We start from the raw sequence: 27,841 nt of genomic DNA, 5'->3' as shown, positions 1-27,841 counted from the left end.
CATGCTACCTCCTGAACTTGTCCATTGTTCCTCACGTTCCCGACACTAGCCCGTCTGTTTGATTTTTAATCTAAAAGAGCACATGTCCCCAGAAGGCACCACCAGTATGTTTCAGCCAGTGCTCTTTATCTGATCCATGAGAAAGTGTTTGAGTAAGTCAACAGATGGGTGGAGGAATGATTAACCCCTTCTTACAAGTGCATGGACTGAGAAGCAGAGAGCAATGATAGGCTAGTCACGTTCAACAGTGTTTAGGGGCAGAGCTAGTGTGATAACTAAGAGTATGGAATAGTTTTATAATAGTTTTTTATATGATGTTCTTCGCCGGGATCCCTTTCAAGGAGGACTCAGTGGCAACAAGATGTCAGGTAGAATGCCCACAGTGAGGCCTCTGAGATAGGAAAGAAGACACCAAGCCACAGTCAGAAACCCCACAGAAAGAGAAACTAGTTTTAAGGATGCTCAAGAAGCAAAGACTGCCTTCTGGAAGAGCCCCCATATACACATTTTTATCCAATTCCCTCTGAAGCCATAGACAAATGTCCAAAGAGCTGGGAGGAAGTCACAGACAGTAGACAGACGGGATAAACTCACCACTTCCAGTATGAACGTTCTCACTTAGTGAAACAATAATTGCAAATGCCATGTTGAAGACACCTGGTTCTTGAGCTGCAGCTGTCAGTTAAACTTTTCACCGCTGTGATAAAATAGCTGAGAAAACACCTTAAGTGGGAAGAGCTCAAATCTGGCTCACAATTTCCAAGATTTTGTTCCTTGGTCCGTTGTTTGGTTATTTTTGAGGCCATGATGAGAAAGTATGTCATTTGCAGGAGAGTGAAGAGCAATGTAGAGAACTTCACAGCAGACAGGAAATGAAGAGAGACAGGAAGGAAGTACAACAACCAAAGGCCTCCTGTTCTCTCATACCACGTCCCAATGCTATGCAATGATGAATGAATCAATGCTATGCAATGATGAATGAATCAATGGATGAATGGTTCCAGTGAAGATCTAGGAGTGTGAGATCCTTTCAGTGATCGGATCCACCAGCTGGGGACCAAACCTTCTAAGTATTTGTCCTTATACAATTATGGTATGAAGGAGGATGGCCCCTTTCCTTAATCCCTGAACCCAGTTCAAAAAGCACAACATAGGAGAGCTGTAGAAATGGAGTCTGTTCTCCCAGTAGACAGCCAAAGCAGTTCTGGACACAAGTCTGGTCTTTGCTGGGTTTATAAGAAAATGGAGAAGAAAATAGGGAATCCCTGAAATGGGGATGGGATAGGGATAACGGAGAGAGCAGAAAAGCTTTTAAAGACCAAGGTGAAATCATTTTAACTCCCACCATGGGTGAAAACTTTAAAAATCTACTTAAATGGTCATTGAGGAAGTCAGCTTCAAGTTGAACACAACTCAGTATCAGGAAGCAAAGCCCCTGAGGCTCTCCTCAGTGACTGCTCCAACAAAACGAGGCCCTGCTCTGACTTCTGAGAGTTTGAAAGTCATTTCTCTCCATACAAATTGCATTTCCTCTATTTAGACTCTCGGACACACACCCATCCTGTGACTTCCCAGACAAAAATAGATGACCTGTGTCTCCCAAAATAAAAATGCTTAGGCAATTTGCAAATGAGTCCCTGTTGCCAGTATTTGCAACAACTTCAGAACTTTCCTAATTATTTGGTTAAATTAATTCTAAGGCAAGCTGTGCCCTCTCCACAATATGATTTAATTGGATATTCTCATATTAGGCTCAATGAAAAGATGCAGATTACCAGTAAACTGATGTTCAGCTAGATTAGCTCCTGGACGTGTAAGTATCTGTCTAAAGGACATCAAGGTTATGCCTTGGCAGGAACACGCCACATAATGACTGTTTGGCCGATCTGCTCAGGGAAATCAGCTGTGAATCAGCTTAATACACCGATCATGTTGGTTGTTGTGATAAATTGACTGCAGAAGGAATAGTTCTTATCATGCAAACAAAGTGGGAGACCATGCCCTTGATTTGGGGTGTGGGAGAAAAGTATAAAATCTGGAGTCTGATCAGCATCTTCGGACCTTCTCGAAACCATTTCATGTTGGAGTGGCAAGCAGAAAACCAGCCTTTAGGACGAATATCACCAAAGCCAGGAAATCACAGGCCACTGGAGAAATTCTGCCTAGACAGTGGTCCTGTCAAAATAAATGTTAAGTGGGACCCCATTGCTCCCACTTATCCCACATTGCCTAGGGCTACTTAAGGGATTTTACTGAAAAAAAAAAATTGTCTGAAGCAGAGATGCTCTGACACTCTGCCGAGGAAGGTAACACCCCTGCCTGCAATAGCTACTTCTGAAACTCTCGTTCTAACCGTCAGCTTCATTATACAATAAAGAACTGCTAATCATAATCAAAGGAGATTTGCTTTGCAAGGACTGAAAATTGTCATCGTAATCTCATTAGGGCTGTCCGTGGATCTGTTGTTGTAGCGTCTGCTAAGCGCCTGTTTGCTGAGCCTTCATTCCCAAATCAAGAGCTTACACTGGACATCTCAAAAGCTTCCTTTTGGCTTTGCTATATTAAAGAGCTTGGGGATTATGAAAGAGATTGTTTTCATTGTTAAAAGTGAGTCTTTTATTGATTATCTAATACAAACTGGTCATCTCTGAAATGATATACACCAAAAAAAAGAAAATCTTGCTGCATCTAAATATCTGTGCATACATTATATACATATACATACATGTATGCATATATGAAAAAACAACAATCAAAGTAAAAGTGACTATCAGTTTAAGAGCTGGGGAGGCATGGAAGGAATGAAAGGGAGGAAAGAGAAGGGAAAAGTAATGTTATTTTTATTTTAATTAAAAATGCTTTAAATTTTAAAATACGGGCATACACACACACACACAAACACCATTTTAAGTTCTCAAAAGTCATAGAAATTTCTTCAAAAGTCTCCCTCTTTTTTCTGTTTTCTTTTTTGGGGGGAGGGTCAGGTATTTCTTTTTTAGGTTTATTTTATTATTGTTATTTTATATATTTACATTCCAGCCATTACCTCCCTCCCAGTCCCTCCTCCCACAGTTCCTCATCCCATTCCTCCTTCCCCTTGCACATGAGAGGATACTCCCCCCCAACCAGGCCTCCCCCTTCCCTGGGGCCTTAAGTCTCTTCAGGATTGGGCACCTGATCTCCCACTGAGGCCAGACCAGACGGTCTTCTGTTATACATGTACAGGGTTTCTCGGACCAGCTCTCATGTATGATGCCTAGTTGGTGGCTCAGTCTCTGGGAGCTCCCTGGGGTCTGGGTTAGTTGAGAATGCTGGCCTCCCTATGGGGTCATCCTCCCCTTCAGCTTCTTCAGTCCTTCCCCAAATTCAACTATAAAGGTTCAAGACTTAGGTCCAATGGTTCGTGTATCTGAGTCTGTCTCAGTCAGGGGCTGGCAAGGCTTCTCAGAGAACAACCATGCTAGGTGCCTATCTATAAACACATCGTAAATTCAGTAATAGATTCAGGCCTTGGTGCCCGGCCCCACCCCCCTGCCCCCGTGAGATGGATCCCAAGGTGGACCTGTCATTGGACTGCTTTTCCTTCAGTCTCTTCTCGATTATTGTCCCTGTAGTTCTATTAGATAGGAACAATTCTGGGTCGGAAATTTTAACTCTGGGTTGGTAACACCATCCATCTACTTGAGGCCCTATCTATCTACAGGAGATGAACTCTTAGACCTCCCTCTACCCATTGTTGGGCATTTTGGGTAAGCCACCCCCATTGGGTTCTGAGAGTCTCTCACCTCCCTGGTCTCTGATACTTTCTAGAGAGTTCCCATACCTCCTCCCCTTCCCAGGCTGTTTATTTCCATTCATTCTCCTGGCCCTCTGGGCTTCTCTCCTGCCCTCCCCCATACCTGATCCTGTTCCCCTTTTCCCTCCCCCCTCTCCTCTCCTATCCAAGCCCCTCCCTCCCCCTGCCTCCTATGATTATTTTCCTCAGTACTTTTTCTTAATATTTTCCTTTTTATTAATGTATTTTGTTAGGTTTTGAGAATTTCATACAGTGTATCTTGATCATATTCATTCCCGACTCCTCCCACCAACTCCATATTCACTCCACAATTCCTCTCAGATAAACACCACCACCACCACTACACACACACACACACACACACACACACACACACACACTATAAGTGTTCATTGTTGTTGTTGTTGTTTTGTTTTGTTTTGTTTTTCGAGACGGTTTCTCTGTATTGGCCTGGCTGTCCTGGAACTCACTCTGTAGACCAAGCTGGCCTCGAACTCAGAAATCCGCCTGCCTCTGCCTCCTGAGTGCTGGGATTAAAGGTGTGTGCCACAATGCCCAACTACTATAAGTGTTCTTATGTTGTGCTGTGATCTCAGTTGGTCCCTGCAGAGTTCATATGTAAAAACCTCATCATGAACATGCTAGTGTTACAAGCTATGGGTCTCCAAAGTTTGGAGCTGAGACGGAAGGAAAGATCATCCAGAGACTGCCCTACCCAGGGATCCATCCCATATACAAGCATCAAACCCAGACACTATTGCATAGGCCAGAAAGACTTTGCTGACAGGACCCTGACATAGCTCTCTCTTGTGAGGCTATGCCAGTGCCTGGCAAATACAGAAGTGGATGCTCACAGTCAGCTATTGGATGGAACATAGGGCCCCTAATGAAGGAACTAGAGAAAGTACCCAAGGAGTTAAAGGGGTCTGCAACCCTATTGGAGGAACAACAATATGAACTAACCAGTACCCCCCCCCAGAGCTATGTCTCTAGTTGCATATGTAGCAGAGGATGGCCTAGCTGGCCTTCAGTGGGAGGAGAGGCCCTTGGTATTGTGAAGATCATATACCCCAGTACAGGGGAATGCCAGGGCCAGGAAGCGGGAGTGGGTGGGTTGGGGAGCAGGGTGGGGGGAGGGTTTAGGGGGCTTTGAGGATAGCATTTGAAATGTAAATGAAGAAAATATCTAATAAAAAATTGCGAAGAAGAAGGAGGAGGAGGAGGAGGAGGAGGAGGAGGAGGAGGAGGAGGATCTCTTTTCTCATAGGATCCCTACTTTATTGGATAGAGATTGCATGAATAGGATAAACCCTGTAAAGGAAACTCCAGAGAGAGAAAATGGAAAGACAGAGAGGTTAGAATGGCTACTATTAAAACAAGCACAGAACAGCCAATATTGGTCGACATGCAGTGAGTCTGGGACTCATGCACACCACCAGCCTGAGTGTGAAATATGTCAGCCGTTCTGTAAAACAAAGATGGCTCCTCGGGACTGGAGGAATGGCTCCTTGGTTGAGAAGAGGGTTTGTTGTTCTTGCCGAGGACAGCAGTTAGACTCCCAGAGCCTACATGTCAACTCACAACATCAGCAACTCCACTTCCAATCGATTCCACCCCCTCACCTGACTTCAGTGGTCACCAGGTATGCATGGAGTACACATGTACATGCATGGAGTACATATGTACATGCTGACAAAATGTTCCTCTGTGTAAAGTAAGATAAGCAAAACTGTTATTTTTTTAGATCACTAAATAAGAATTTATTTCTTTTTTCTTTTTTTATTAGATATTTTCTTTATTTACACTTCAAATGCTATCCCGAAAGTTCCCCTCCCCCCACCCTGCTTCCCTACCCACCCACTCCCCCTTCTTGGTCCTGGCGTTCCCCTGTACTGGAGCATATAAAGTTTGCAAGACCAAGGGGCCTCTCTTCCCAATGATGGCCGATTAGACCATCTTCTGCTACACATGCAGCTAGAGACACAAGCTCTAGGGGTACTGGCTAGTTCATATTGTTGTTCCACCTACAGGGTTGCAGCCTCCTTCAGCTCCTTGGGTTCTTTCTCTAGCTCCTTTATTGGGGGCCCTGTGTTCCATCCTATAGATGACTGTGAGCATCCACTTCTGTATTAAGCAAAACTTTTAAAAGGGATGGCTTCTTCTTGAAAAAAAAAAACTAAACATCTTCTAAGGGCACAGTGGCAGGATATTTCCAAGCTCGAGGTCAGCCTAGGGAACTTAGTGAGGCTCCATCTCACAGACAGACAGATACGCTTTTGACTTAGTGTTATAGCACTAAGTATAACATAATGTTATAGATCTGCCTTACCATATCAATGACCTGACTTTAATCCCCAGTCCCACATAAAAATGTTAAACATAGATGATCCAAAAATTCTGTTTCAGGGAATGTACCCAAAGGAAGGTGAGCAGAGACTTGCACACATGTTGCACATCCATGTACATCATGGGACTGGACTATGCACAATACCCAAAAGGCATAAGCAGCTCAGGTACTCACGTACCAATAGGTAAGTAAGTCAATAAAATTGTGAATGTACATGGGTGCATACAGTGGCATGTGTTCAGTCTTTAAAAGTAAGGGTATTTGAACATATGACTGAGATCTTGATGACTACCAAACACTGTATGATTCTGCTTGGGACCTACTAAGTGTTTGGGCAAAGTTCTAGAAATGTGGGTTAGAGTAGTGAATACTAGCAATAGTCTAGGAGACAACGGGTAACTGGTTGGTTACGAGGTACAGGGTTTCATTTTGGGAAGATAGAGAAATGCTGATAACAGAGTAAGGTGAGTGAATTTCCCACCCCTGATCCATAGACTTAAGTTACTAAGACAGGGAACTCTATAAGTGTTTTCCTATAATTAAACACAAAATGTAACATATTGTCAGGATTCCTTCTGTTACAAATGTCTATGAAAATACCGTATCTATTCCTGCCTTGTTGAAAACTAGCAGGTTGGCATCTTAGCACGCATCCATCAATTACACACATATACTGTATCAAAGACAGTGAAATATGAAGAATCCATTTCTCTTAGAATGAGCAAAATTTAGAGCCTAGGGTTTTTGACAAGTGACTCACAACACCCCAGAAATGTTCTGAAACCTTGGTGACCAGTTTACTCCTGAGTCTATTGCCTCATAATTGTTTTAGCAGAGTCCGAGACATTTTTCTTTGAATACATTTCCTAGCTCCAACCCTCACCAGACTGATTTAGAAAATTAACTTGTCTCTCTGGAGCCAGTTCTGAATTAAAATTAATGTTTCAAGTCTCTTTGACCCACACCCAATCAGTCATACACACAGGGACAGGAGGTGTATGCGACAGAAATACTTCCACTCTTAGAATTTAAAACAGTGTCACCACAATGTTTCCAATTACAGAAAACTTGCCAACAGGAGAGGGAAAAAAGAATAATTGGATGCTTATCCCACAACAATATTTTGGCTGATTTAAAATCGTTGAACCTCATTAGTTTTACCCTTGTCCTAAAACAGCAGAAGGTGCCAATGTGACATAGGAAACTCTCAAGTGGAAAATGGGAAACTATTCATATTGTGACAACGGAAGGCTTATAGGGAGGAGAGAAGGGGTATAAATTCACCAAGTGAAAGATTAAAACACAATATGTACAAAGTCCAGTTCACAGGTCCTCAGCTCTTCTGAACACTGATGTGTTGACATTGTTTACTATCACAATGCACCAGCCATGAATTAGCACGACATGCTGCATTGACATCATACCCAAAGTAGGAAACTAGTAATCAAAAAGCATGGCCAGAGTTCGTGGTCCACAGTGTTCTGCACATAAAGGGTGTGATGGGAAATTAAGAATCCACACAGTTCGGCTTGGTGGTTAAGAAGGACTAGTTCATTTTTGTGAAACTCCCTGGGTTCAAATTTCAGCTCTACTACTTATTAGCTTCCAAGGCTTTAATAAGATTCTTAATCCCGTTGTCTCTTCATCTGTAAAATGGAAATTAAAATAGCACTTAATTAATAGAGTCTGATTGACAGGAATGAGTAAATAACATAGCAGAGAGACCAAGTACACAGCCATGCACTCAGAACTTTTCAAACTGTAATATGCATTTTTTTTCAATAGCAAAAGTTTGAAAGATCCAGAGAAACTACTTATCTAACGTTTTTACTCCAATTACAGTAGTTCTTGCCTATATAAGCATGACCAGTACAAACTCCAGTTAACAGCTGATTAGCCAATGGATAACCATAGTTCTTAAGCCACATACTGAGCTCCCTCAATGTAGATCACCAGTCTGCACCCTTCCTGTTTCTGACCGTTAGGTCTGAGACATGGCTGACAATTTTTGGTTCTAGCAAGTACTCGGGTGATACTGATGCTGCTAGTCTGAACACAACGTCTGGATAGCCAATGGTCTGTAATGGTTCACCCCCGGCGTAAACATCCTCTTCTTTTCCTGATCACCACTCCCAACATTCTTCTTTATATTAAAGCCCGGTATTGCATGCCTCATTCTCGAGACTGGCTGTCACTCTCATCGGTTAAAAGATACTATGCCATTCTGTATCTTAGTTGAAATGGATGATGTAGTGCACTTTCTGTTTTCCTTCGCCTGGGCTCTGAGCCCACAGAGGCAGGACCTATTATCCATTAGGTCATGGCCTCACTAAACCTATGCTCATACAGCTCCCTCAGCAAAAGAGCTTCACCTGCCTGGGAACTAAGAGAGCAAATGCCAATCTACCTTAATTCTGGCTGAGTCTCTTATTCCTTGGATAAACTTTTTACCATATGGAGACTTCCAAGGTACCGTATGGTAGATTAAAAGAACCTGACTTTCTAGTATTCTTATCCAAGTTACTCTTAGGTATTTTTATTAACAAGAAGGCCAATGTGGCATATTTCACATGCACACACAGATGTGCTAAATGAAAGTGTTGTTTATAAACTATGACTCATTTGCATTTCATTTCATCAAGAAAAGAAACAGACGCTGGCTTTCTTCACACCAATCAATAATTTTCTATTTTAAAGTTTGGCGTGTTTTCCATAATGAGCTGATTCAAAAATCTCTTTGAAGAATATATATATATTTAACATTCAGATTGTTTGCACCTAAAATACCAATTAAGTTTCTTTTGTCTTTTATTTCATATCTCTGGAAAATAATTTGACCAAGCTTGAATGCTAATTTTTCCCTAGTTGCAAGATATTCAAGCAATTTCATAATTGGCCTAGAGAAAGGATAACCCTTCTTCAACACAATAAGAATTCAACAATGATTCAAAAACAACATCCTGTCCTTAATACTGTCAGTTTGGAACTATGAACATAAAATACCTTACAAAGGTTGAGATAATATCCCTAGGAACCACTTATCAACCACTGTGACTAACTGTTCCACAACACTATTTTGCTTAAGGATTTGTATGGTGGCTCTTTTATTTACACTGCTGATTTTTTAATCCATGTTTATTTTTCCTTCCATTGAAATGGTTCCAGATAATGAAGGTGACTTTGGATGTTTTCATTGTTTTTCTTTCATGTTGTATGATGTTCAAACATCCTCTCTCCTTCTTTTATCTTGTCTCAATTTATTAAAACAATTACATTGTCATAGATTCATACATGGGTATTCTGTCCATTTAGAGGCTATAGGAAAAGCTTGGTTTTGTGTGACTCAGAACTCAGCTATCAGGTTGGAAATGATGCTGAAGGTTTCTTGTATATTTTAAGTCATTTACTCTAATCCAGTTGCTACCACCAGGTACTCTCCAGGTATCTGGAGCCTGGTTGTGCTGGCAGAAGCACCTCATTCCCAAAAGTCCCTAGAAGAAAATGTGGCTAGACTAAGGATGTTTGTGGATTAACAATAATCAGTGGATAGGATTTGAGCGCCAAAGAAAAACTTCCCTTTCCCACTTTCAGATATTGTTGGAACTACATACATAAGACCCCAAAAGACTTTAATGATATCTTCCCTGAGAGTTAAGTCATTTGGGCCATCAACAAATATCTAACATGAAAACATTGAATGAAAGAGAGTTACAATAGGTCTTCCTAGTCAATGTGCCTGGAAAATGGATAGGCTTGAACTTTCCTGGTGCAGTGTCCCCCAGACCAAATACAAGAAAAGAATCCATGTTTCTTTGCTGCAGTTTTTGTGAACAGGTATCTGGCATCTTACATGAGGGAGATAAGTAGAGTAAGTTTACACTGAGGGTTTTGTCAGTTGCTTGCTTTCTGTTCCCCCAGTCAGCCTGCCACGCAATCGTCCTCTGATACTCCACCAATCCCCAGGGTGATCGTGATGACATCTCATTGAGATTTCAGACATTGTAGATGCTATTCTTCCACAAGACGCATGCATGCCTTTGCCAATTAAGAGTAGACCTGTGCAATGTCCAGAGATTGTCAATTTCCCTTGGTGTTAGTGATTAAGCATGATGACCTTTGGTTTGCAGTCTCTGCATATCTTCTTTTTCCTTTCAATGCCTCCAAAAGACATGGATATTTCAGCCACACAGAAGCAGGGATGTCTTCCATAAACATTCCTTTCAAACTCTATAAATTGATCTCCTCCAGTGAGGTAGACAAGAATTACAGGGAGTTCTCCACCAGTCTGAAAAGCAAAAGCCAAGCCAGGAATACTCTACCCTTTCTGGAGTATTCTACCCTGCTTTTGTTTGAGCTGGATCTTTCACATTTTTTTTTTTTGCTTTCACTGCTTTTCTCTACACCTTAATGGAGAATAATTTCTATCTAATTATCTCTATCCATGTTCATACTTGAAAATATTTTCTACAGCCCTCTTTACCAAAAACTCAAGATAGTTCAGAACATTCTAGTCTGTCTCATTCCGGACCCCTGTTCACAGTTTGAATAAGATGTCAAATTTTTCACAAAATTCTATGTCAGGTTCACACAGTTCAATTCTTCCATAGTCCATGCTCTCTCCTAGCTCATCCTAAAACCCTAACTTTTGGCAGTCCAAACCTATGTCAAATAATCCTACCATGCCCTCAAGATTTCTGTATTGAAAATCAAGTACTAGATAAAAGTCATTATCCCTCTTGTCGCCTGTAGACTTGAACCCACTACATGCACAACCATGACTGCTACCATCAATGCTGCTTAGGTTAAGTGCTAAAGGTGTTTATTAAATGATACTGGAGATGGGATCTTATGAGCCATGTTAGAAGCCAGTTCCTGTACCCCTCAAGTTACCTATACTTCCTGGTGATCTAGGAACAGGCAACTTTCATCCAGAAAAATCACTGACTTCCAAATACATCTTTGATTACTTTTTCCTCTACCACTGCCTTTATAGTATGACCTGAACCTCAATAAAATCTTTAATAGAAAATATTAGCAACTTCTTATATCCTAAACAAAGTAATAACCATTTTTTACATTTTAATAACTCCAACTTCAGCATAAGCACAATATTTTTTTAATGCACAAGCATTTTAATTGTCTAATTAAGCAATTTTGCTAGAGAAAACGTTATTGGAAAATCTCAGTTCAATGTCCTTAAATTCCTGTATTACAAAACCATCCCATATCTTCTCAAATCAGATTTAGCACCTCCAACTATAAAACAGAATTGCATTAAAGATGTTTCAGTGGTCTCTGACCTAGAACTATCTGATTAAGGATCCTACACAGCCTTATACCCAGTAAAGTATGTCTAACCCTTTAACTCACATCTCTTGTACAGCTTGAACTTCAAGTCATTGGGCATTGAACTATGTCATATCTGTACCAGTCAATGTTCTCTATAGAAACACATTAAGAGAGAGAGAGAGAGAGAGAGAGATTGAGAGGATTTAGACTTGCCACATCACACTCCACTCCTCACCAGGAACTCTACACTTGTGCTACATTGCCAGAAAACCCAGGTAGGGACTTGTCTCTCATGCCTGAGCCCCTCCTTTAGAATCACCTCAAAGTCCTAAAAGTGTCTTCCAGGAAGTTCTGTCTCTTCATAAACCTTCTCCTTCCCTTTGGATGTGCTATATTCCAGCCCACTCCCCAACTGGGTCTCTCCTGCTGTCCCACACGGACAAGATATTCAGGTAGGTAATTCATACCAACCCTTCAGAGATCATCACAAAACTCTGCATCATCCAAACAGAAATGCTGTCTCCTCATTCAGTCTAGACCCACCAAAACCCTTCACCCATCCTTTAGTCCTGGAACGTGGAGAAACCAAGCTGGTAATGACTTGGACGCTAGCTGCCCAATAGCTAGCGTCATAGTGCTCAACTCTCTTTTATGTACGCTACCAGGAACAAAATGTCATCAACACTCTTACCCCCACTGTAAACCCTATGAGCTGTAACAATGACTGGTCTGGTAAGAGGTACTCAGTAGTAAAGTAGTGGCATGTATATTATGAGACTAACCAATCATTTTCCATTTAGATTTTAGGCCTGCTCCACAAATCATGATTAGTACATTAATTGAGCCAAAATCCACAAGGGGCCAAGTCATAGGAGAAAACATAACACTATCTGTCTGATAAACATACATTATAATAAACTGCCCCTACGTTTTTACCTTTATGCCCATAGATTAATACATCTATGTCCTTGTGAAAGAAGCTTATTTTGTAGTAAATGATACTTAACACAGAGGCCCACAACTTGTCAGTGTGCAGAGACTAAGAGTCTATGAAATGTTCATCTATAAATGGGACATTTATATCCTACCCTCAATGTCAAGGCACTAGAATCATTGGATGATGGTGGAAGGGGGTGTAAAAACGTGTAAGACCAAGAGGCAATGGACAAGATATAATAGGAAAACAGTATTTGCTAATATGACAGGATCATTGCAAATATAATCTTGTAGCACTCATGGCAGCACATACAAGATTTATACCAAGTCAAATCAGCCAATACTCCAACATGGATGGGGAAAGGGCTCATGAAAACCCTCCTCCAGCTAAGCAACTATTGACAACTCATGGTTGCTGATGAAGTAAGAGTAATTTTCTTTAGGAATTGATATCAATATATAGTTCTATACGCATGCTCATGAGTATGAACCAAGTGTACTCAGTGGGGTTAAAATTGAAACAAATGAAGCTGGAAATAAGGAGTAGTGGATGGATAGGAAAGAATAGTAGGTGATGGTTGGAAAGTAGATTTGACCAAGTCAAACTCTATCCATGTGCAAAGCTTTCAAACAATAAAAACTATGTATTTTTAAGATGACATTTATAGATTGGTTTACATGATGTTGTCATAATCGCCCAAAATGGCTGTCTTCACACTAGAGAGGGTGACTGCTTAGTCCATAAAAATGGTACCTCAGTAGTCAGGTCTAACCTAGTGCTAAAGTGAAGGTAACCAAATAGTAAACCTTTTTTTTTCTTGGACCTCCTTTTATCTGGACTGTCACTAGAATGTGCTACTCATATTAAGGGTGTGGTCTAGCAACTTCAAAACAATCTTATCAAGAAAAACCCCTTATACAAGTACCTAGCTGTTTCCATTTTAGTTGATTGCAGATCCAATTGACAATGAAGATTAACCATTACAAAGCTACCCCTTGTCAACTTAACCATCACCCACATCTCCTTTTGTCATGTCTGATTTCCAAATGAAATAAATAGCAAGATTGTAATTCTGCCTAACATGATATAACTACAAAATGTACTTATTCATAATTTTTCCCCATAGAATAGCTGGCATTCTCCGTTGAGAAATACTTAAATTTTTAGTGTACCTCCCAGTACAATAATGTTTATTTGCAAGATTCAAAAACTGATATTATCTCAATGTATGTTCCATTGCATGATAAAGAAATACAGAGAATAAAACATGAGTATCAGCTTAATGTGTGTGTGTGTGTGTGTGTGTGTGTGTGTGTGTGTGTGTGTGTGTGTGTATCTATAGCACAAATATAGTCTTATTTTTTTAAAGAAGAAAATGTTTATTCTGGTTCCCTGTCCTTTATAGCAGGAAAGCTAAGGCAAAAGGAAGCTGAGAGAGCTGGAAAATTACATCTACCGTCAGAAGAAGAGGGAGACTGAAATATGTTAGTGTGCAGCTCTGCAGTCCACAGAAAGCAGTGGATGTGTCTTAAATGTTCAGCTCATTTTCTCTACTAAAGCACTGCAGTATTAACTGCTCATGGATTGGTCCTGCCCACTGTGGGCAGGTTTTGCAACCTCAAATAGTGTAACCAAAATAATCTCCACAGGCACACCCGGAAGCTCATTTAGGAGATTCCAAAAGTTGTCAAGTTGACAATTAACACTAACCATGACACCAGGAAACACAGTAATATCTCAATTGCTTATTAAGCATGCACTGTGGCCAGGTGCAGTGGCATATGCCCGAATCCCAGCACTAGAGAGGAAAAGGCTAAAAGGTTATTAGTTGGAGGGTCAGGCTGAGCTACACAGCAAGTTTCCCTTGAGACTGTAAAGCAAGACTCTGTCTCTCAAAAATATGGGGGAGGAAATCTAGTGATCATATGACCATCTGTATCACAGTAAACCATCCATGAGGGAGACAACCTCCTTTACCTTTGTGGGAACTGCTTAACATTTTAAAAGATGACTAAACACACTTGGAAATCCAAAGAAAAGGGAGTGGAAACCCTTTCTCATTTTTTAGGCAAAAACACTTGGATTATTCTACTTGATAATGTAATAGATCAACCTAGGACAGAATTTTATGAAAATTTTTACATATATATAAATACTCTTAATTATCTAAAGCAATTCATATTATTTTATAAAAGTTTGTTTTAATACTGGAGTGGCTAAGAAAAGTATTTTCTAATGAGGTTTCTTCTATCTACATTGGGACATCCACTGGTGTCAGTGATTCAAGTCTTGTTTAGAGAGCTTATTATTGAGAGTTCATGGGTGCAGCTTCCCTGTCATATATAGCAAAAACAATATCACAGTACCACCCAGACCTTTAGCTCTTATGATCTTTCTGCTCTGCTTCCAAATCAGCCTCCTCGAAAGATGAACCCCCTAACTGGATTTCAAATACCAAGTGGTTAGCTCTAAAAGCAAATACATATAAGCAACACAAAATGAACTCAGAAGATTTTTATATATTTATTCATTATATATGTGTGTGTATATATATATGTATATATATATATATATATATATTATAATAATTTTAAAAGAGGCCATGAATTTGATAAGGAGAAAGGACATGGGAAAGACTAGAGAAAGGGGAACTGATGTAAATACAACATGCATAAATTAATTAAATTTACTTCAAAATAAAAGCTGGCAAAATCAATCTAATCTAAGTTTTGTTTCATTTTATATTTTCAAAAGAGACAGAGGAAAGGTGGCTGATTGCTAAGTTTTTGGTCAAGCACATACAGTACTTGATTTGGGGGACTCAAAGTCCTTCTATAGTTTCAAGAAAAGCTAAGGGGTCCCAGTATACCCCAACTCCTACCAAAGGACACCAATAGCTCTGCTACTCCAGTGCTCTGACAAAATTGTGTTTTAAGCAACTGAGAGCTTCAATCTAAACATGAAATTTTTGAAACATTACATTTTGACAATAAACGGTTTCAAAGAGCCAGGCCTGGGAGCAAAATCACAGAAGGATCTTTCAGGTAACTACAGAGAATTTCTGCTGCTCTTACCTCTTTTCTGCTAGGCTCAGGGAGTTATGTGAGGTGGCAGTGGCTCTTTGGCAGTGTCAATAACAGCAACGACACCTTTGCACAGAGGCAATAATACTGTGGTATCACTTCTGGTAATGTAAAGCAAAACACCAGAGGAGATCTTGGGTAGAGGTTCTAAAAACAGCCAGTCAAGTAGCTCTTATATGTTGTGATAAACAGAAGAACAAGTACCAGTAGGTAGAGTTCTCAAACATTATATCAGCATTGTAAGAGTAGGTGTGAGGTAGCCATTGTGTGTATTCATGAGTAGAATCTGGGGAAACAAATATAGTGATGGAAACCAAGGTGTCTGAGGCAACATTGAACATCTAGTAACAGAAGGACAGAGTGAGCAAGCAGTGTGCTGTTTGTAATAGTCATTATACATACCAGGATCAGGACCATAGAAACAGTATAGCAATACACATGCTGATACCATCTGGGTACTCAAAGTTCTCTCTTCATTGAGAACTTTGAAAGTGTGATACCCCCACCAGGGGGTCCCAGTATCAGCAGCAGCAAGCACCATTGATGGCTAGGTACCAGACACCAAGCCAGACATGGCAGCACAGAAGTAGTTGTTAGAGTAAAGCTGTGTCCTGGCTATGAGCATCCTTTGCCTGGGCTGTGAGCAGGTCTGGTCTGGGCTCTCTGCTTCCCATATCTCTGAGCAGGCTCTGCACAAGTGGATTCTTAACAGGATAGAACAGAAACCGTCAGGGCAATTACAAACCTCCTTCCTGTAACTGCTCAAAGTCACCTTAGCTGATATTTATAACTACCTTCCTCTCTTTCCCATTTCTTATTTCTTCCACCCTCAACAAGCATTTCAACAGATCTCAGTTCTTATCTGCAGTGGTGAGTCATACCTTCATTCCTGGGGGTTCTGAGACATTTATCATCCTGCCTGGATTGAATTGTTATAGTTTCCCATTGACCTTAATCAGAGGACAGGTTACCACCAAGAAATGCCTTTAAGAATCTCCTGCACTACAGGTATCTGTTCCTTGCCTTCACTGTGAACAAGCAATCCAATTTTTCCCTAGTAATCTGAATCAATCACCCCCCTGTCACTGACTCCTTTCTTATCCAGTTGATTCAAGGACAACAGAAGCCCAGAGTGGCCCGAAAGAAGGTTTAGTTCCAAGTTCAATGAATGCTTACTGTACCTCCTGGAAGAAGGAGTCTCTCTTTTGGACTCAAAGCTTCTAGGCCAGCATAGCATAATATGCTGGAACAGGAAGCAAAAACTCTCTGAGTCATTTCACTATGGGCATTCTCATCTCCATCTCTTGATTCCAGGTTTCATGAATCCTGCCAATAGAAGAAAGAATAGGGTTTCTTCATTAGGGTTTGCACTGCTGTGAAGATATTCCATGACCGTAGCAACTCTTATAAAGAAAACATTTAATTTGGGCTGGTTTACAGACCAGAGATTTAGCCTATTATCATTATGGTGGGAAACACTGCATGTGTACAAGAAGATATGGTGCTGGAGGAGTCAAGAGTTCTACATTTAAACTGCAGGCAGCTAAAAGAGGCTGTGTTTTCTAGTTGTGGGGTTTTACCAACCTGCCTACTTTGTTCGCCTGAAATAATGACTCTGGGATTTAATCTATATGAATAAATGCTTAGATCAATAACCTTGGCTCTGTTCCCTGAGTAGTTCGATGTCAATAATCCAGCTTATTATATTCTAAGCATGCCACATGGCTGGTTACTTTCTGAGTTTTATGCATCTGTCTCTTTCTCGGAGTTTGGGGTAAATTTCTAGTATCCAACTATTTCCCCCAAAATTTATTCTCTCTCTCTCTCTCTCTCTCTCTCTCTCTCTCTCTCTCTCTCTCTCTCTCTCTCTCTCTNCTCTCTCTCTCTCTCTCTCTCTCTCTCTCTCTCTCTCTCTCTCTGTTGGAACTCCTACCTCCTCTTTCCTGCCTCAGCCATAGGCTTTTTTTTATTTATTTTTTTATTGAAAGGTGATTGCTTTTACACAATGCACAAGAAATTCTCTCTATAGTGTTCCACACTGGGCAGAGCTTGAACCTATGTATGAGCTCAAAGCCCAGCTCTACAGTGACACACTTCCTCCAACAAGAGAAGACATGCTTCAATGAGGCTATGCCTCCTAATAGTGCCAAACATTCAAGCACATGGGTTTATGGGGGCCATACCTATTCCAACCACCACAAGAATATTCAACACTGATTCAAAGCATAGCTAGCCTTCTAGAGCTGTAAAAATAACTAAAAAAAAGTTCCTGCCACTTGACTTTACCAGTGAAGACTCAGTAGCCAGTCAGAGAGGCCAAGAAAGCACCCAGCTGACCTTCTTAGTCCACCAATATCCTAGAAGTAGAAAGCTCTTTCTCCTTCTCCACACTGTCTTCGACCCCTTCAACTCAAACACCTTCCTTTCTGTTCACTTCTGTTCACTCCCTGTTGTCTGTTCTGCCTCTTGGCCTAGGGTTGACTTTATTTAGCTCTTGGATAATAGGTACGTGCTGGGCCATACCACAATAAGGTGGAGGGTTTTTCAGTAAGTAATACAATCTTGAGGTTCACACTGTGAACAAATATCCTGCAACAGAGCGTGCCTTTCCCTGACCCCCCCAGGTTATTGCCACCTAATTGGTCCTGTGACTGTATTTTTAATAATTCTAGCATCCTATCAAGCAAGCTTCTTTTGGATGGTGGGAACACAGGAAAACTAGTGCATTCAGTGAGCATGAGCCCATTGCTGCCCTTCTTTGGCTGTGAATTGAGTCCCTTGATTAGAACTGATGTTGCATGGAAACCATGACAGTGGATATGGCATTGTGTACACCCATGGATAGTAGTTTGGACAGAAGTACTATGTGCAGGAAAGGCAAATTTATAACTCAAATAAGTATCTATTCGTATAAGGACAATGAGATACCTTTTCCAAGATGGAAACATTTCAATATAATCAATCTGCTACCAAGTCACTGGCTGGTCACCCTGGGGTGATGCATATCAGAGTGAGTACTGGTCTCAGTGGCTGACAGAAATAACATGCAGAAGTCTTGATGAGTGGAAGTCCATACCGTTGAGATCATTAATCAATATGGAACCTCACATCTGACTACTTCTCCATTCACGCAAAATGCTTAAGTGCATTCACTGCTCAAAGTCTTGCCCAGTGAGAAGATCAGCCTTCACAAGTGTCCTTCAGAGTTGTTCCAGAAAGGAATTACAGTGCTGCCGCTGTTCACTTCCAAATGATGCCTATATAGCATTCAGGGCATCTGTAAAGCAATCCTTTAGACTTTTTTTTCTTCAGCCAACCAATCACAGGACACCACCCAAGAGGCCATAGGTACATTCATGGGGACAGAAGAAATCGTAAAAGGAGTGAGATGCACAGACCTTGTGGAAAATTCCTCCTGTGCCTCAGGGCCTACTCAAGACCATCACATATATAGTCTGTCTTCTGACAAAAGATGGTGGTGAGGCTTCCAGTCCTCTTTTTGCTGTCCTCTCAGAGGTATACTGACTAAAATATGGGCTCTTCAGTAATAGCCTGAATAACTCCAACAGAAAATGAGGTCATTGTACACACATGTGTATACCATGTACACCATATAAATTCCCCAACCCTGGATGCTCAATGAGATGAAATAATGGCTGGCTGGAAATACTCCAACTCTGTTGCTCTACCACCATTAGAATTTTTTATTATGGGTAAATACCCACGGCCACAGGCCTGGGTTAATAAATTTAATAATATATACAAATACTTACATAGGAAACACACACACACACATACACACACACACACACACACACACACACACACACAGGCACACATAGGCACACACAGACACGTACAAAACTCTGAGGGACTGCCGCATCCCATGCCTCTGTATTACAGTCCTCACTGTTTATTTTTCGTAGCAAGCAATCAATAGACATTGCCTTAAGGAGTTAAGTCATGAAATAGAGATGTTAAGATTCTGTTTAAAGCTCCAGTGATGCCCAACCGATTTAAAAAAAAAAAAAAAAAAAAAAACCTACTCAGTATGTGTGCTCCTATAGAATTTGAAATGAGAGAAAGGTATGAATTGGTCAGAAAAAAAAGATTTTTGCATTAAAAACAATAACATTCTGTATTGCTCATGTTTCTTATTTGTGGGCACATATCTGTCTACAACTGTAACAAGTATTAAAGCATGAATGACTTCCTTAATTAATAAAAGATTTTAAAAGTATGTGCCATGCAGTGGGACTTTGCACAGATTCTAGAGTAGGTGAAGGACTATGCTAGGTAGTGACATGAACGGATATCGTGGGAGAGTGGACCAGACTGATAGGAACACGGAGGTTCCTGAAAAGCTCCCCAACTCACCAGCTCAGGGGATTTGGGGAAAATAAAGCGTCTCCGAATTGGATTGTCTACACTTGTGAAACTTTTTAGCTTTATACAATGTCTGTATAGTATCTTTGGAACTTAAATGTAAGGTTCTTTAAGAAAAATATAGACTCACAGATGTGTGTTACTTCTAAGAGCATGAAAATAGAAGGTAGTAAGCTTAAACTGCATCTCCAACCTATAGAGGCTTGAGGCCCAGAAAGGATGCTTTCCTCTGCATCGCATTAATGAAAAGTGCACCAGCTCTAAAGCAAAGGCATCCTGGAAAGGAGCATGAAAGGGCTTTAAAAGTCCCTCCTTCTTCTAGCAAATTACACACAGGCCACTCATATACCAAATGATTTCTACTATAACAAAAGGCAGGGGTGAGCACCTGTCCTTCTGTCCACTTAGAATAACTTTGTGTGACTAAGATGAGGTTCAGGGAGAAAGAAACCCCTTAACGTCATGTGCTATAAGCCAAAAGCAAACCCCACTGACTGCAGGTCCTCACACCCCTGGCTGGTGCCTGTATTTGTACAGCACAAAATTAACAGTCCTTCCTAACAGACCTTCATTCTACTCTTCTAAGTTTATACTTTCCTCAAAATAACAATGGACCTGGAAGGACAGCTCCCAACACACAGCATAGAATTAGAAAAGTCTCTTCCAGACTTTAAGTCAGGAGAAAGTGAATGCTTATTTAGGTTTGATGTGTTGGTACACTATCTCATTATATAAGTCCTGTATCACTAGACACTTAAAGCGAGCAATTTGTCATCCAGGTGAGTTTGATTATATGGGTAAAGGCCCCATCATTCTCAGGGAGCAACAGGCTCCTTGCAGCCAGACTTAAAAGGCAAGTTGACCTCACAAGGTCACCAAGAAAAACGCAAATGATTCCCCCTGCTTTGTGAAGTCACTTAGTGGCTGTTTCTATCAATCAGACCTCCATCTGAAGGCAAGAAAACAAGCATATTTATCATTTCCTGCCTCTTATGTTAAAATGGAGAGACAGGACACCTTGGCAAAGTGTTGATGGTCATTCTCCCATTCAAAGCAGTGTGGAGAACAGCTGAGCACCCAGAGAGCCCAGGGCTGTCATTCTAATTTGAGCAGCCATTTTCAACAGGGCTTTCTATGTATGACTTTACACCTCCAATATACATGTTGGATGTATATCCAACAGGCTACTTTTAGAAAAGGTTGGGGTTCATAGCAAAACTGAGCAGAAAGTACAGTGTCCTTGGGTAGTCCTTTCCACATCTTACACACATGAAGTCTCCTCCAGCTCATCAACAGACTGTTCCTTTTAATTTAATGCATTAGATGAACCGACATTGCAAAATCTTCGTTATGCAAAATCCCTAGCTTTCTTCAGGATTCATTCTTACTCTACATTATGCATATTTTGGCAAATCCATGGCATTTATGCCACTTCTAAGGAAGATATAGCAGTTCTTGCCTACTAAAAGCCATCTGACCTCTGCCTATCCTCCCTCCCTCCCCCTACCCTAAAAAATCACTGAAGGCTGTGGCTTTCATATTGTAAATTCTTAGAGAGAAGTTTTTATGGTCCTCTAAGGATCATGGTGATGATAAATGGGAACCAAAACTCAGGCTGATAAAACACTATTTATGAAAAAAATTTAACAAAATTCATGGATACCATAGGAGAGCCTCCGTATGCAGGTGGGTTGGCAATATCCACAGGTCAGAAGTGGCATAGAGAGAAGGTAGGATACGCAGGGGGCTTAGGGTTGTTGTTTGTCCTTAAATCCCTCGCATGTGAGCGTTTGTGACTCAGAGGCTTTGAAGTTTTCAGAGAAGGTTCTGTGTCTGGCTGTAACCCCACCAAAATGCAGCAAGGAGAAAAGGTATCGTACGCCAGATTGACTCCATTTTACTCACACTCAGCAGCACAAGAATTTAGGGATCCCAACTCAAGGCAGACGCATTGTTCAAGCATCATGAGATGCATCCCACCCACGGATTTTTCTAAAAGCTGAATTTTCAAAAGGAAACTAGATTGAACTAAATATTTTATTTAAACCAATATATCAAACTGTTATTCTAACATGTTACTGATCTGTTAAACTATTAATGAGCTCCTCTATGTATTTTTGTCATCCCGCATCTTTGAAACTCAGTACAGTTGTTTTAAGTTACAGCACTTGTCAAATCAGACCTACCTACTTTTCAAAGAGTCAACAGCCATATGTAGTTAGTGGCCAAAAACATTGGAAATCTGAGCTTTGTAATTCCTCCAACTGAGACATTTTCCAGAGTTTAAAGGGCAGAAGCCTGTGAAGTTCTATACATGACTGCAGTACATAAAATATAATGGCAAGGCAGTTTTAATCACAGAAGAGCCTGCAAACCCTTTCTATCCAGCTAGCCAGCCTTTTCCAGCCCTTCTGTCTCCTACAACTCCCACAAAGACATCACAGCCAAATCTCTGGGCCTCTAGGAACAAAATTTTAGAAGTTATTTCCCTCAGTACGTGAATGTGCATAGACAGATGATTGACTGATAGACAGATGGCAGGATTGGTGAGGGATTGGTTGAAGGATAATATGAAGTAAGAAGACAGCCAATGAGATGTGTGGGTAGGGTAGATAGATAGATGATAGATAGATAGATAGATAGATAGATAGATAGATAGATAGATAGATAGATAGATAGATAGAAAAATGAATGAGCCAGTGAGTTATTTGGTTAACTTACAAGAGCATAGATGAGCAGTTACCACAACATGGGTGACTCCCAAGCAGCCACATTATTAAAAAGACCATCCCAGTAGAGATGATGATTCACAAAAGCTGAGTTTCCGGAGCTTCCTTGTGTCTAGACTAGGCAGAGAGGCTCCTTTCTCCAGCAGCTATTGCTGCTGATGTGAGCTTGGGAAGAGGCAGTGTGACTTGTAAGTTTCAGGAGCTTAAGACCTGTGAGTTCTATTTAGTCCTAAGCCTTGTAAACTTTCATGCTCTTCCTGTGCCTTTTAATGGGTATGTGTGGAGAGAAGTGTTTGCATATGTATGCATTTGTGTGTGTGAATGTGATGGGGAGAGTACATAGTCATATACATATGTATAGAGAAGTCAGGAGTCTATAGCAGTCTCTCTCTCTCTCTCTCTCTCTCTCTCTCTCTCTCTCTNTGTGTGTGTGTGTGTGTGTGTGTGTGTGTGTGTGTCTTATTTTTTGGGATATCCCATCAGTTCGTTTCAGAGACTTTGCCATCCGCATCCTTCCTTCTCAGCATCTGGACATTACCATGCCTTCTCAGTTGTACATTACCATGCCTACCTTTTGATGTGGATACTTGGGGTCTGTAGCCATGCCTTCATGTTTACACACCAAATATTTTACCAACTAAGCTAAAACCCAGCCTCATATTTACTGGGTCTTAATGAGCTTCCCTCCAGGAAAGAATGGATTGGGGGGGGGGATTCCCATTAATTTAATTAATTTATTCAGTTGTTTATTTATTCACTTCACATCAGTATGCATACTTTACACACACACACACACACACACACACACACACACACATTCACCTGGGAATGGAAGATGGTCCTGTGTCTAAGAGTACTCCATGTACAAACATGAGGATGTACTAGACATGAGTTCAGTTCCTAGCACCCATGTGGGGTGTCTGTNCTGGATAGCTTTGTGTCAACTTGACACAGCTGGAGTTATCACAGAGAAAGGAGCTTTAGTTGGGGAAATGCCCCCATGAGATCCAGCTGTGGGGCATTTCCTCAATTAGTGATCAAGGGGGAGAGGCCCCTTGTGGGTGGGACCATCTCTGGGCTGGTAGTCTTGGTTCTATAAGAGAGCAGGCTGACCAAGTCAGGGGAAGCAAGCCAGTAAAGAACATCCCTCCATGGCCTCTGCATCAGCTCCTGCTTCTTGACCTGCTTGAGTTCCAGTCCTGACTTCCTTGGTGACCAACAGCAGTATGGAAATGTAAGCTGAATAAACCCTTTCCTTCCCAACTTGCTTCTTGGTAATGTTTGTGCAGGAATAGAAACCTTGACTAAGACAGTGTCTCACAGCTGCCTGTAACTCCAGCCCCTGGGAAGTTAAAACTTCTACAGAACCACACACATACACACTTAGTTAAATGTCAAAAATAAAATCTTCAGTAATAAAACTTACCCTATGTCATAGACACAAGAGAATTAGTTTTCTTAACTCAGAGCCTGAGTACCTGTGAGCCCCTGAGGAATTTATTCCTTAGATGGATAGTTTCACTTGAGATGTTAATGCCTAAAAGAGGGATAGTATCGTATGCATATAGGGAACAGGCTCCAAGGAGAGAGGCACACATGAGGGTCATGATTCAGTTCCTCTCCATTCTTAACAGATGGACCAAATGCTCAGGAACTGTAGTGACCTCATCACTCAAAACTCAAAGTTTGCTGAGACCTCCATTTAATACATGCATGCATACATACATACATACATACATACATACATACATACATACATATGTTATTTTTCTTACTTTGCGTACAAGTAAATCTGTGCCCTAGCTTTGTGTGCTTCCACAAAGCCTTGACTTGCTTGTCTAACTAAAGTCTAAGCTCGATTGCTTCCCATTCCACAGACTCCAGAGGTCTATTCACTAACAAGAGGGAAGTCCAGGTCTGGTTTGTTCCTCAGCTTCTTAGGCATCTCCTCCTTCCTGCTCACGTGTTGGGAGCCTCTCTGATGGTGTACACACTGTTTCGTTTTCCTGTGGCGCTCTAGACTTTCTAGCACAGTAGAGGACTGTGGCCCAGAGATAACTAGACTTTCTAGACTGGTGAAAACCTTCCCCACCATGCGACAGAAGGCTTCTGTGAGACATTCCTCGGGGAGGCCTGGGATGTGGATTCGGGTTTGGATAGAACAAGGCCGAGAATTCAATCCAGCGTTGTCTCGGGCAATTTGGATTTATGTTCCAGTTTTGTTTTCCTGAGAATCACTTTGTCTTGATTTTATATTCCTCTCTTGTCAAGATTCCCAGAAACAATTAACATTCTAAGAAGCCTGGGAAATCCAACCAAACATAAACAGTGCTGGAGGCACTTCACCCTTCCTAGTCCCCCGGACCAAGGGAAGCAGAGCCTGACGGCTTCTTTGTTTCTGTTCTGCTTAGCCATCAGGTGATAATATTCATTCCCTGATTCACAAAGGACCCACAGCTTATTAACTGAAAAGCAGCTTTTTACAACACATTAAGCAAATGCATGTATTGACCTTTTGTAGTTCCTCTCCATGGTATCATATTTTCTTTTGGTTTACACTAGCACATTCTATTTAAAATGGGAGGCTAGCTTCAAGCTTCACTGGAATTCAGACTTGATATAATATGAAGCAGTGTGATTGGTACTGAGTCTATGTGTGCATCTCTCCCAAAAGACATTGCCTCAGACCCTATACTGAAAGCAGGAACCCCAAAAGGTGGGGGGCTCCCATAAACACAGTATCTGGAGCTGTCTTTTGCTCCTTCTTGTACATACAACACTCTAAGCATGTCTCGGCTCCAGCGGGGGGAAAAGTCTCCTTGTGTTGCCTTTATTACCATACAGTATATAACTTAGAGGCAATCTGGAAAGAATTCCAGATTTGCTAATCATATACAGAATGGTATTAGACCCAGTCTCAACAAATTAATATCATTAATCATAATAAAAGGCAGCATCTGTTGTATGAACATGAACCAGGTTCTGTGCCACACGCTCTATTTAAGTAATGAGATTTGGGGCGGAGGTACTGCTTATTGGCTTTTCTGTGCATGTATGTTGTGGGGAAAGAAGGCTTACTTTATTTTCTGCTAATAACTTATTATACTAATAGGATTCTGCCCTACTGTGGGGTGTTGAAGGAGCACACCAAGGTCTCACTCTGACTTCTTCACTTCCTTGACAATAATGTCACGTGCTACTTCTGAAAGTTCCACCCGTGCTCACTTTAAATTTGTAAGCTTAGCTATATAATAAGTACCACAACTGTGTAATGCCAGCACTTTGGGTGGGTAAAGCAGCAAAATCATGAGTTTGAAGCTAGCCTCAGCTGTCCAAGTTCTAAGCCAGCCTAGCTGAACATGACAAGACCATCTCAAAAAAATTAATGTGTAAACTCACTTCCAAACAATTTGTTTCTGTATCCTAGACTTGAAATGCCAGTAGTCATGACTGGCGCCCTTAGTGTCCCCTCAGTCCCTTCTCCCCTCTCTTCTCTGTGCTCTACTATATGAACTGAAAAAGAGAAGGAAGGACATATGTAGGGCTCCCTCTGATGTTGTTCCCACAGTGTGGCAGCAACCTTCAATCTCCCTGGGTATTGTCTCTATGCTGTACGTGTGAAACACTAGCTCTTGGTGTGTTCTTATGCTTGCTTAGTGGACCTGTGCGATCTACTACAAAATTCCCCACCAAAAAAAAAATCTACGGTAGACATCGTCATGCTCTCCCTGGCCCTTCTCTGCCACCACCTGACAAGAGACTGCACACGGGGGAGGATCACAGGTAGGAAGGCTCAAGAGTCTAAGAAAAGCTGAGCTTCCTCGTTCTGTCCTCCAGCCCCTTGGTCCCAGCTTAGCAGCATCAGGAACTGTCTAACCTCAGGTGCTTGCGGCTGACTCCTAACTCAGCACAGTTCACACTTCAGGCAACTCTAAATTTGGCAGCCGTTTCTCTTGGAGTCTCTCATTTGGGAATACATACAGAAAGACAAGGCTAATAACGAAAGGGCCCAGAAGCAGTTGACACAGAGTAGCTGTGAAAGTAACTCAATCTAAGTTTCAAATACCATTCTCTCATTAAAAAAAAAAAATGTAACTTCCTGGGGAAGTGGCTTTGTCCAGGACGAGAAAGAGAAAGCACAAAAGAATTCTGAAAATTCTCACAGAAACAGAAATCAAAGAAATAAAAAATAATAGTCCCTAAAACACTAGGTCAAAGGGACACAGACCTAAGCTGGAGGCCTCTTAACAGTTAGAGAAAAAAAAAACAAGAAATAAAATAAATAGCACAGCATATAATTATACTCCAAAATGTGCTATTAACATGGTTTTGCGCCATAGAATTCAAGCCTTAAGTAGACAAGATAAAGAAATGAAAAGATAAACTATATACTAATGCATGACTAATCCATCAAGATGTAATGATGTAAGGATGCTAAACATATATGTACTGGGTGTTGGGGCTCCTATTTTCATATAAAGCACTAATGAACACAAAAGATCAGAAGGATAACACAGTAATGGTAGGTTCAGTCAGTCCTTCATTCTCAGTCAATCTTCATCCTGATTTTGGTCACCCAGACTCCTCCCCCAAAAAAATCACCAAAGAATCATCAGACATAAATAATACCATAGATCTAATGGATCAAACAGATACTTATACAATATCCCATTCAAGAAAAGCAGAATAAACTTTCTCAGCAGTCCATGGGACCTTCTCTAAAATAGGTCACATTGTGGGTCACAAAGCCAATCACTCAGGTCCAAAAGAATCAAACTAACTTCCAATATCCTATCAGATCACGGTAGAATAAAACTTAGTATCAAAGGTATATGAACTAGACAAATACTTGGAGACTGAGCAGCGCCCCCATTAACATGTGACCATGCATGAACACACCAACACACACACACACACACACACACACACACACACACAAAGAAAGAGTGGAAGTGATATTAGATAAGGGAACTGTTTTCTATGTTCATGGACAGAATCCGTCTTGTAAAAATGGCTGTATTGGTAAAGATAATCTACAGATTTAATACAATTTCCATCAAAACTCCGGTGATATTCTTCACAAAACTAGGAATAATCCTAAAATTCATACAGAACCACAAAACTCAAAAGGCCAAAGCAATCCTAAGCATTCAGAGCAATGGTAGAGGTATTACAGTTGATCTTGAACTATTATGAAAGAGCCACAATAACATAAGCAGTATGAGTTCTAGCACAAAGAGAAAGGAAGGGGAGGAGAGGGGAGGGGAGGGGAGG

This window comes from Mus pahari, chromosome 15, assembly GCF_900095145.1.
Source record: "Mus pahari chromosome 15, PAHARI_EIJ_v1.1, whole genome shotgun sequence".
NCBI lineage: Eukaryota > Metazoa > Chordata > Mammalia > Rodentia > Muridae > Mus > Mus pahari.
The sequence above is the reverse complement of the archived record's forward strand: the minus strand, read 5'-3'. Positions refer to the sequence as shown.